Source organism: Amphiura filiformis, chromosome 7, assembly GCF_039555335.1.
Source record: "Amphiura filiformis chromosome 7, Afil_fr2py, whole genome shotgun sequence".
NCBI classification, from domain to species: domain Eukaryota; kingdom Metazoa; phylum Echinodermata; class Ophiuroidea; order Amphilepidida; family Amphiuridae; genus Amphiura; species Amphiura filiformis.
The window spans coordinates 30925670-30936426 of NC_092634.1; the positions used below are offsets into that span (position 1 = coordinate 30925670).

General features: G+C 36.6%; 1 long non-coding RNA gene across 1 annotated transcript; it reads right to left on the bottom strand.

Moving 5' to 3' along the window:
• Positions 1 to 444: 444 nt before the first annotated feature.
• On the bottom strand, positions 445 to 10391 carry LOC140156338 (uncharacterized). The gene is made up of 3 exons (XR_011859529.1): positions 10377 to 10391; positions 2650 to 2802; positions 445 to 969 (listed from the first exon to the last, which is right to left on the bottom strand). It is a non-coding gene; the product is annotated as an uncharacterized lncRNA (long non-coding RNA).
• Between the last annotated feature and the right edge of the window lie 366 nt (positions 10392 to 10757).

A 10757-nucleotide genomic window follows, 5' to 3' on the forward strand; every position in this document is an offset into this window, starting at 1 on the left:
TTGAGACCTTTCTCTGTTTTTGAGACCTTGCTCTGTTTTTGAGACCTTTCTCTGTTTTTGAGACCTTTCTCTGTTTTTGAGACCTTTCTCCGTTTTTGAGACCATTCTCTGTTTTTGAGACCTTTCTCTGTTTTTGAGACCTTTCTCTGTATTTGAGACCTTTCTCTGTATTTGAGACCTTTCCCTGTTTTTGAGATACTATTGAGACATTGTTGTGTGTTTGTTTCTGAGACCTTTCTGTTTTGAGACCGTATTGGGCTGTTGCGACATTACTGTGTGTTTGTTTCTGACAGCTTTCTGTGTTTTTGAGACCTTATTATATACTTTTGAGACCTTGCCTTGTTGTGTGTTTATTTCTGAGACCTTTGTGTGTTTTTGAGACCTTATTGTACTTTTGAGACCCTTGTGTGGTTTTGAGACCCTTTTGGCCCTCACGGTCCGCCCATAGATAGGCCTTACATTGGCCAGACATTTTTAAAACTTTGCAATGAGTTTTAGTAAACATTCAAACGTACAGTATTGGGGTTTGAACATGAGGTCATATTTATGAAATTTGCTACACAAGTAACATTTGTACTCCAATTGATGCTCAAAGCAATTGTCCAGTGTTTCCTGACAAACTTCCATTTGATAGTCTTAATTCACTGTTTTTGCCATATTTTGGCCATGTTGAGCTATAATTAGTGAGCATCTGCACATCTCAGCTTACAACAATCCATTTTCCAATCCAAAGAATTTAAAGATGGGAGCTTTTTTCTTGTATATTCGACACAACCACCTTACGACTTATGTGTGTCAAATGTGATGACGAATCCATCAGCCACCTTTTTCTTCTTGTCCTGCTCCAAGATCTCCTCTTTCCCGACCTATAATACACAATGATGCTCTTGCTGTCTACCTGGAATGACCTGTCTCCTCTTAGGGTATGGCTTATCTCCAATTACATCACACTTCATTCCCTCCGCTGGCCTGAAAATTGAGCATGTTAAAATATGAAAACATAAATTGAACTGCTGTTTTATAAGAGCTTAAAGCAGTAGCAACTGACAAGTAGGTGAACTTTGGATGGATCTAAGAAAGCAGTGTTGCCAAAAATTTTGCAGTGTCAAAGCGTAGCGAATTGGTTTGCCAGGCTGCAAGGAATGACTCTCAAGGAGCCCAATTTTAAAGATTCCAACATAAGTGCCCAATATCAGATATATGGACAATTCACCCGGATTTAGAACGTAAATCACCCAATTGAGCGGAAAAGCAATTCACTTAAAAAACATACGGTTCATGGGAAGTTACCGACCAAAAAAAAAAAAAAAAAAAAAACCCATTGTCATTCCATTTTGGAGCTTCAGAGACTAAAATCTTCAAAATTCGGTTGAATTGAAAGGAAAATATAGTCACATTACTGCATGAACTGACTCTTGCAATGCAAAGTAGCCCAATTTTAGGCTACATTACTTACCAGATGTTTCCAAATTTAACCAAAGTTAATGCTTTATTTAGCTAAATGGTGACAGATAATAAATGCATTCTCAATGCTTGGAAAAAAATCATGCTTTTAACAAAAACAAACATTTTTCCTAACAGTTCAATTACAATGTACCATCAACATTTGACAATACTATGATTGAGCTTGTTCAAAATTTAAATATCTGGGTTTGAGACTTTCTTTTGGTCTCTCATGGTTGACTCAAATTGTCACCCATCAAGACAAACATCTTCTTTACTATACATTAGTTAGCACATGTTTGGATCTCATTTCACTCTTTTGTTATAAAGTTTGTTTCCACGGATTCAAATATCAATTGATGTATCGATCTATATTCAGTGTGCTAATAATTCATCTCAAAGCCCCCACGCACATTAGTAAATTGGCCCGTTGTTTGTGTTATTCCTGCTGGATTGAGTAAATTTCTTTCGGCTGTTTTATTTTTTTCCGATCCACCACACAAAAATTTCACGTCTGACATAGTCAGACCTTAAAATAGCCTAAAGCGTAAATCTCAATAAAAATGCTTCATACATGTATTAGCCACAGTGCAACCTCCATAAGAGATGAAAAGGTGGTCTATTCTTGCCACAGATATTTAATTAATTTTTTAATTGGGAAGTGCTTTGAGACAAACTATTAAATCAAGATGGCCTAATCACTGCGTGCTGATGATGCATCTGTTGTCATTGATAGATATTGACTCCGTGGAACAGACTGAAAAGGAGGTTAGTTTCGTAAAATTCTTTTATTGTATTGCATGCATACTTTGAGGCTATTCAAGCTACATTGTTTTTCTTCTCTTTTTTATGAATGTGTCCCTCTTAATAAAATATATTGATTTTTATCTTGAAAACATGAATACCTAGATATTGATTGCCCTAATTAGCATGACCATTGACTAATGACAAGCCTCGATTTTAATACATTTGTAAATACCTTGTGGGGACTTCAGTTTAGGTATAGATGAAAGCCCAGTTACTGATTATCCATCATATAAGTTTAATTTCAACTTTAGTTTATTCATTGATACATGCAATATGGTCTTGGCCATGGGTGGAAAAAAAAAAAAAAAAAAAGGAGGGATATCTTGGAATGCAAAGCTGAAATTTGGGGACTCCAAGCCTAAAGACCTGAAAATATAAAAGTTAAAGAGACAATCTCACCAGGAATTCCAGAGATCGTTCAAGCTAATGATCACAGTGAATGGTTACGGGATACCACAAGCAGCAGAGCTCCTGCAGATGACAGATGCCAATGTTGCAGTCGGTGCAGTTCTTCGACCCCAAACTCATGAAACTTCTCTGGTAGAAAATATGCTGCAAGACAAAAAAGATAAAGAACCTGTCAGTGGCTATGTAGAAGCACATTGACTACATGCATAAATGCTATACAAGACTGTAACTGAACATAACTTGATGAAAGCTGGCTGATGACACCAGGCAACCTGTTAACCAAGTGGGGAGTGAGTGGAATCATCAGGATGAAATGCAACTGAAATTGCAAAATGCTACTCACAATTTTGGAATTGCTAACTCAAACCTGAAAGTGAGTAGCATTTTTTGCTACACAAAAAATATTCGAAAATCGATCACTGATTATGACCCCTACCCTCAGATATGTGAGGAGGGCCGGGATATCATCTTTTGTGCGGTTACATTAATGACTATCCCAGTGTGCCAAGGGTGGCTGAGGATTAGGGGGAGGAGGATTAGGGGGAGGGACTGTATAAAGTCTATGCAGAAACCTTAATGGAAATATTAATATTTGGTCTCATTTGAAAGGGAAAATGTTGCAGTTAGATTATATTAAATTTATTTTATTATAACAAGACCCCTAGAGAGAGCAGCGGTTGTTCTCTCGCCTTGCACCACTGAGGACTCGGGTTCAAGCCCGGCGCGCACACAAACTAATGTGCAATTGGGTTCCCGATTCCATGCTCGCTCATGCAGGTTTTCTCCAGGATCTTCAGTTTCCTCCTGCTTTCAAAAAATAGGTTATTAGTTGTTTGGTTAATATCAAAACTTCCTTCATCCAATGGAATTTGGGGAGCTGCACAGATAATTGGGGATCTAAGTGCAGACAGGTTTGCGATCACGGATCTGATTGTGATGATTCACCATGGCAGGGAAATTACAAACCTCTGAGATCTGGGGAAAGGTGCTAGATATTAACATCGGAATTTGTATTTTATTTATTTTATTTTTTAAGTACATGTAAATGCATGTCACATGACCACCCTGTTTGTCGTTATGCAAGACTCAGTAATTCAAAGTGTGAAGTTGTGCGATTTCATTGCATACACATTTTTTTAAAAATCTTTTGAGCCATTCACCCTAGCATAGTAAGAGTATACATTTTTGGAAAGCTGCTGACTATATATAAATAGTATAATATATCACAAAATAGGTCCTAATCTTTTCAAAATATCTTTTTTTTTTAATTTCCAAATTCCAAAAGGCCTAAGTTTTTGTACACATTTCAATCATCATGCCTAGTTATTGACATGCTTTAAAAGCATTGTATTACAAAGTACACTGGAATTACATTGTATGAAACATTTTGTAAGGGACAAGGTATGTCTGAAGTTAAAGATCACTTGTACATTTAAAATTGAAGAAATTATGTTGTGTTACCGGTACTATTTAATGACACCCTGTATATTTTATAGCAGAAATTATGTTGTGTTACTATTTATTGACACCCTGTATAATTTTGTATGGCATAATTTAACATTTTACTGTAATCTGCACCATTCAAGTCATTCTGGAGTATATTTGGGTAGTCATTTGTTTACATGGCCAAATAATGTGTACGTTAACAGTTATCTAAATTTTTTATATAAATTTTCTACAGGTTTTTGGCACACCCTGTATATTTTAACTTTAGGCAAAACTTAAACAAACTGTATATTTTGTGAAAGCGTCATCAATATACTATTCACATCACTGTTATTGCTAAAATCATTTTAGTGAAAAATAAATAGGTAAATTACATATGTAGACAAGTTTTCAAGCACTTATCTTTTTGTTTCACCCTGTATATATTTTGGGCAACCCTGTATATCAATTTGAAACTCAAAAGTTATTATCCCTGTATTATAAGCTATTCGAAAATATATACTTTTACTATTGTCAGATTTATGGACAAAATGATACAGCACTTTATGCCACACCACCTCTGATTTTCAACAATTTGTGACATGTAACACAAAGGTACCCCAGCTTATGACCCCTGGGGACAGGCGATTTCTTGCGGAAAAAATAGCAAATTGCGCTGAACTCTTTTTCAGTGCAAATCATGTATCCCTGCCCACAGGAAAAAAAAAAGCCAATTGTGCGGAGAAAAAGTTCCGCGCAAATCGCCTGTCGCTGTCCCTGCTTATGACACAGGACCATGTACTTTTAAAGACAATTTTGCAATTTTATGATTTTTGCGATATCCGGTGCCCAGGGGGGCCACTGGTCATAGACCAGGGGGTATCATGCGTGGCCAAAGATTCAAGTAAAAAGGGTCTTTTTTTATGATCAGGCACTGTACTTAAGTATCGTGAATAGGGTATCTAAAACAAGGAAATTTGAGAAAAAGGGTATATCTTGTACAATAAATCAGTGTTTAGGGTCCTTTGAGACAAATGTAATATGTAATAAAGGGTAAAAATTATGAACTTTTGAATTTGTGTTTTCCCAGTTATCATGAAGGGTTTTAGAGTCAAAATATGACTGATTTACTTGCTTCTAATCGGGCAAAAATAATGTCAATACTTATTTAGGGTATGAAATTGCACTTGTCATACTTGTTTAGGGGTGCATTTTCAGACCTCGTAAATACTTGTTTAGGGTGCTATTCGAAACTTCGTGGCCACGCATGATACCCCCTTGTCAATGACCAGTGGCCCCCCCGGGATCCGGTGGTCCCTAATGCCCCATACTACGTAAGATTCGTAAAATCGTCACTTGTAACTTGTATAGCTACATGCGAGTGCGTTTAGACGGACACTACATACAAGTATACATTTGAATGTAGTTACAAGCAACTTTACAAGCGATCGTCTGAACAAGCCTAATGTTTGTAGTTCTTTACAATGATCGGCTCTGTGAGGTCATGTTCACATATGAATTATTTACCCGGGACCCGAGTTAATCCGGGTTGTACCCGGGTCCCGGGTTCAAAAAATCTCTGGTCACACTATAGCCACTCTCATGAAGAAAATTGACCCGGGTTGATTATTTTACCTTTCTAATTCCACCTTATGTACAATTTATCTAGTTGCTTCGACCTGTTTTGGGTTAAAAACTCACAAAAATAATTGTTACTTCTTGATTCGATAATACTAGTAATTTGTTTCCAGGGATGCAAATTGTGCGGGAGCGGGGAGCACCGCTCCTAGGAAATGAGAGTCAAAATTAAGGAAATAATGCCATGGGAAGAAAAAGAAAGAGGGAAAAGGAGGGAGAGAAAAGAAAAAAGAAGAGGAAGAGGGAAAAGAGGAAAGAAAAAGAAGATGAGTGATGAGTGAGTGAAGATAATAGGGGAGGGCTGTGAGGAAGTGAAGCTACTGCATGAATGGAAGAGAGGAAATCTTTAAAGACACTGGTTGTGCAAAATTTGGAGGAATTCACATTATTGTTCAAGAAATAAGTAAGAGCAAAAAAGAGGAAGGTGTTGGTGTTAGATAGAATATGGAAATGGGACATGATGAAATTTACAATTCATCACCATAAGAGGTATTCAATGTAATTTAACAGGAAACAAGAAGTTGGATGAAGACAGGTGGGAACATGGCTCATATCTGAGGAAATTTAGAGAGGCAGCAATGAGGATTTTATGGGAACAAAAGTCATGAAGGAATTCAGTGTATCAATATCAATACTAATGCTAACAAAGAAGAAAATATTGAGGAAATTTAAAAAGAAGAACCATAAAGCACTAAACAAGTTGTGCTCTGACAAAAAATGAGAGGAATGGGGTAAAGGAAAATAAAAGGGGAAAGGAGCCTCTGTCCGACCAAAATTAACCTAAAGCTATTGTCATCGTAAAGCCTTTTTGAAGCTCAAAGTCAACTTTGTATACAGTCACTCTAAAAATACACGCTATGTTACATTATCATCTTTTGAAGTGCAGAATAAAGCTATTATATGCATGATACATGTATGATTGAGGAAACCTTGAGCCTAAAAACCTTGCTCCTGAGGAAGAAATCACAATTTGCACCCCTGTGTTCTCATGAAAATAACTTTCTTATCTCAGGAATAGATTGTCAGTACAGATACCAAAATTAAACTTTCATTTTTTTTTTTTTTGTGATTTTGGAAAACTCTAGCTTAGTGCATGATTTGGTCAACCAGCTGAGAGTTGCCAGTTGATAGGCCTATGATTTACCTGTTTATTATAATGGATCAGTCTTATTAGTCACAAAAATAATTGTTACTTCTTGATTAGATAATACTAGTAATTTGTTTGCATGAAAATAACTTTCTTATCTCAGGAATAGATTGTCTGTACAGATACCAAAATTAAACTTTCTTTTTTTTTGTGATTTTGGAAAACTCTAGCTTAGTGCATGATTTGGTCAACCAGCTGAGAGTTGCCAGTTGATAGGCCTATGATTTACCTGTTTATCATAATGGATCAGTCTTATTCCGATTGGTATGTACAGAAGATTTAAATTACTGTTGTCTTGTGTTCATAATTCTTATTTGTGTGAACAGTACCGCTGTTTTCAATTATAATCCAACATGTTCATCCTTCGGTGTGACATAGATGTTTATCGATTTTATTGCCAAAGAACTGAATCATTCTTTTCCCAGTGCAGACAGACACAATAGAAATGGGGTGATAATGGTTGCGTTTACTTCTAGTAATGCGGGTCAAACAGTGAATTTCTGTTCACACTACTCTTTCCTAGGTTGAAAAAAATTGACCCGGCCGATCTTTTTGAGGTTTTTCCCTGTTCACACTTATAACCAACCCGGGTCTAACCGGGTTGTACCGGGACCCAGGGCAAAACAGGCATAGTGTGAACACGACCTAAGTTTCTTTAAATTTAAAAATTACTTTCTGAGGTACCGTATAGAATGCTTGGTCATCTTTTGGTTGAGATCATTTCCTGTGATTACCTGCTTGGTGCATTACTGAATACAGTTTGCACGATTTCAATCACTTCACCTGGAAAATGAGACCCATCATACTCATTACTCAACAACATGAACAAATTTTGTATCAGTCATACAAATCTCAGTATCAACTTGAAATGTCACTGTGGCTGTTAGCTAGTCTCAGGATTTCCAGTATCTATATTTCTTGGGCTAGATTTGGGGGAACTAAAAATTTTGGTTGCATCATTTTGACCAGGTATTAGTAATGGGATATAGAGCATTTCTTTTAGAGAGACTGTACAAGTTTAAGTCTTGAGCTTCAAAAAGGGACTTTATTTTGGTAAAAATTTGGTATACATGTATTACACTATTTTGGCGCATGATCAGGGTGGAACTGGCTCCTTGAACCTGTTCTCTATCTTTGCCTTCCATATTTTTACTTTCATTTTTCTGTAAGAAGGGCACTTTTATCTTTAATTTTGGGCCCCCACACATGTGTGTTTGCCTGGTTGTTTCTTTGTTTGCTTCTTTGTTCGGCTGCTCGGGAGGAAGCGAATTGATTAATCCACTGTGCAGCTTCAACACAATAATCGATCAACTACATACTTGGTATACTATGCCAGATAGATAGTTAGGTATGGTGATAGGATATGGTGGCTTGATGTGCTGTATAGTTTTGTGTTATTTGCATATTTATGAATATTAATGACCTTATTTGCATATTTTGCCTACATTTTCATTGATCCACTCTGCAGCTTAAGTGCATAAAATAACCAATCAACTTGAAACTTGGTTTGGTGATTGTATATTGTGACCTGATGTTTGTCATGAATGTTATTTGCATATTTATGCATATTAATGAGCCTATTTGCATATTGCATATCATTTGTATTTACAAAACATTGTTATTTACACACTTTTGAGTGAGTGCCACCTTAATTACGAACCCCGTAATTCTAGTTTGCCAGGGGAAGTCCCCCCCCCCCAACTGGCTACACTACTGCTAGAAAGTTGTTACCATGGTTACATTTATGCATATTCATGCAGTTGGGAGATACCTATTACTGCCAAGTGGTATTTTGCATATTACCTTTGCTGGTACAGGGGGGAAGTGGGCTATGGTAACTCGTGCTACATGTACATCGGTAACTCGTGCTACTGGTAACTCGTGCTACAGTTTTTAAGGGGTCATTATTATGTGGTGGATAGTGTTTTGTATTTCAATTTCTTATTTTTATTCAAGGTACTACTAGTAGAAGGAAAATAATAAGTGGCATCAATTAAATTGTCAACATTTTGTAAATATAAAAAAAATGCATCTCTCGGTAACTTGTGCTACACCATATTTAGTGTTATGAAAACACTACGAAAGGAAAAAATTAGCGGGGGGGGGGGGTATTTAAAATTGGATGGATATTTCTTGAAGACCATATTTCATAGATATAAAATGTATCAAATTAAAAAGAAAAGTTCCCCTGTTTAATAAAATGGACCCACTTAGAAAATATCTAAGTTGAACAGGATTTTTCAACTAAAAATACACTCTCCGAAGGAAGTTTTTTTTAAAACAAAATGTTAGAAAAATGCAGAAAAAAGTTTAGAACTTGAACATTACATCTGCTTGGAATATTATGAAAGTTAAAAGAAATACAAAAAGGCAATTTTAGTTTTTTGAGTCATCGGACACTTTTGCTTGGAATTGCCCATTTGAAAAATTTTAATTAGAATAATCAGGCTGTATAAGGCCAAATAAAAAAATAAACATGTTTCACGTCCCCTCCCGCTTCCTTTTTTGAGGTTTTCTCAAATAAATTTTTATTTTTTGAAATTCAGTTATAACTTTTCAACAAATATTTCTAGGAAGTTGGGATGCTTTCTATAGCCTTGTTAAGATACAAGAAACATTTTAGGAAGGTTTTGTGATCATTAGAGGGGGTGTTACTCTCAGAACAACAAATAAAAAAGGGCCTCCTCCTTTTTCCAGGCATTATTGTATGTACGGATTATACGCTAAAACAGCTCTAAGTATGGGTATTTACACCAATTTTGCGATAAAAAATAGAAAATAAAAAGCCCCCTCTTCCTCCTTTTTTTTCGAAAACCCGGACGTGAAACATGTTTAATTTTTTACTTGGCCTAATGAGCCCAAACTTGATGCAATTGGACCAAGAATTGCCCTGTGAGAACAAGTTAAATTAGAAAGAGGCGAGAAAAATGTAACATCACCAGGTATTTTGGGGTCCCACCATAAGACACATGACCAGCTCCGAATTTGCACACGATAGTTACGCATTCGATGCTAGAGTTGTATGTTGCTATCGTTTTTCGGTCAGACAGCGGTGCACTTTTTTGCACCGGAGGTTATTTATTCTGTTAATGTTGAAATTTGGATGAAAGTTATTTCGATGAGTCAACTGTAGGCCTATCTTTTGAGTAAGATTTGCCTATTATGGACAGTTTAAAATTGTGCTGAAGTGTAATTTTCACAACATTTTTGTTTTGATGCGATCGTCTGTCGTGATCGGCTGTGACAGTGTTTACTTAGAAAGTAACTTCCATTGCTTAGTACACGGTCATGCTTCAGCAAATCCGAAGTCTAGATTTTGAATGCAATGGTCTCTCTCTAGCCTAGAATGTGAAGCTATCGGTGAGCAATTTCTAAGCTAGACTTCTCGAGCAACACAATGACGTCGACCATCACTGGCACTGCCACTGCATATATTAATTATGACCAACAAATGTGGAGCAATGAGAATGATTGATACTTGGATATAATTTTACTAAGTAGAACTTACCCTGGAAGGTGCCGCGCCATATCATCGCATCGCCATCGGCAGTGCAGCTAGTGCATTCAGTGTCAGCTGCTAGCTGGTCATCACTCAGTGTAGACAACATACATGGTACCGCGGATACCGGCATTGACCGGGTAAGCTTAAAAACATTTTACACATGGACATGACAGTTCAGTCAGTTGTGACTTGTGACACCGAAAATCACACCACCACACATTCAACAAATTATGCATTATACGGCAGTAAAGTAGTGAATAAATCATGAAAATAGGCTTTCTCTATTTAGGCCAAAGACAGTTCCAAATGAAACAAAACAATATTCGTATCGAAAACTCTGTTCATGATTCTAGTATGGTCGTTGGACATTTTGACCCGGAAAAAATT